At 30.3% G+C, this 1,061-nt stretch overlaps 1 protein-coding gene across 2 annotated transcripts in view; it reads right to left on the reverse strand.

Moving 5' to 3' along the window:
• Positions 1 to 1,061, reverse strand: part of LOC106460374 (eukaryotic translation initiation factor 4E transporter-like) — a 74,748-nt gene that overhangs the window by 27,917 nt on the left and 45,770 nt on the right. The gene's annotated exons all lie outside the window — the stretch shown is intronic.

Below are 1,061 nucleotides of genomic sequence, written 5' to 3' on the forward strand. Positions count from 1 at the left end.
GTTACAAGGTTGGTCAAATGAGTTAAAGTTGAGAAAATAGCACATAAAATATAAAGTTTCACTGAAAAAAAAACGTTTGACATTATTTAGGTCCTAGGAGGTTATAGAGATTATAAATATGAAATTTGTAAATTTTCAGATAAAGTATTTATAATCTTAAGATGAAAATCACTTTGCACTTGGAGCTGTCAACAATCTGACTTCATATATTCACAGAAATAATTTTGAAAAAAAACTTAATTAAAAATCAGATTTTTTTGTGTACAAAACACTTGTAATGTTTACTGAAAGCCTGCCAAAATACATAAAGATACAGAAAACATATTAAAAGTTATTGTATAAAACATGATGGTTACTTTGTGATTACAAAGTCAGCCACATTGACCAACCCCTTTATGGAGTTAGTGGTAACTTCAGTTCAATAACAAACTTCATATATCACTTACAACCAAAGTAGTCAAAAGACTACAAGAATTTCTAGATATATGCATTACTAAATGCTAATTATTAATGTTAAATATCTAAGTTGGTTAAATAATTTAAACCTTACAAAGTTTCACATTTTTGCCAGCTAAACAATGAAGAATATAAACTCTGGCCAGATAAAAGATATGTTTAAAAATATTTGTCTTGTTGTTTCATCACATTTGTATTAGGTCGTCAAGAAATTAATGTCACTTTTAGATGAAAAAACCTGAACAACTTATATATCAAAACAAAATATTTATTAGTCTCCATTCTTATCAATGATGCTTTTCCATCTTACAATCTGGTTGTTAATACCCTGATTAAAGAAATCACTTGTCTTTGAAGCACAAAACATGTTGATGTCCTCTTTAACACCTTCCATATTTGCATACGTTTTTCCATTAAAATGGTGTTGCAGTAATCTGATGGTGCCATATTTGGAGAATATGGTGGGTGGGGGAGAACTTCCCAACCCAACTCCTTAATCTTGTGTTGCATCAAACATGCTTCATGTGGATGTGCATTGTCGTGGAGAAGAACACCTTTCCAATTGACGAGTAAAGGACATTTCTGATGAAGGGCTTGATTTAAAC

The sequence above is a fragment of the Limulus polyphemus genome, unplaced genomic scaffold (assembly GCF_000517525.1).
Source record: "Limulus polyphemus unplaced genomic scaffold, Limulus_polyphemus-2.1.2 Scaffold761, whole genome shotgun sequence".
Classification (NCBI taxonomy): domain Eukaryota; kingdom Metazoa; phylum Arthropoda; class Merostomata; order Xiphosura; family Limulidae; genus Limulus; species Limulus polyphemus.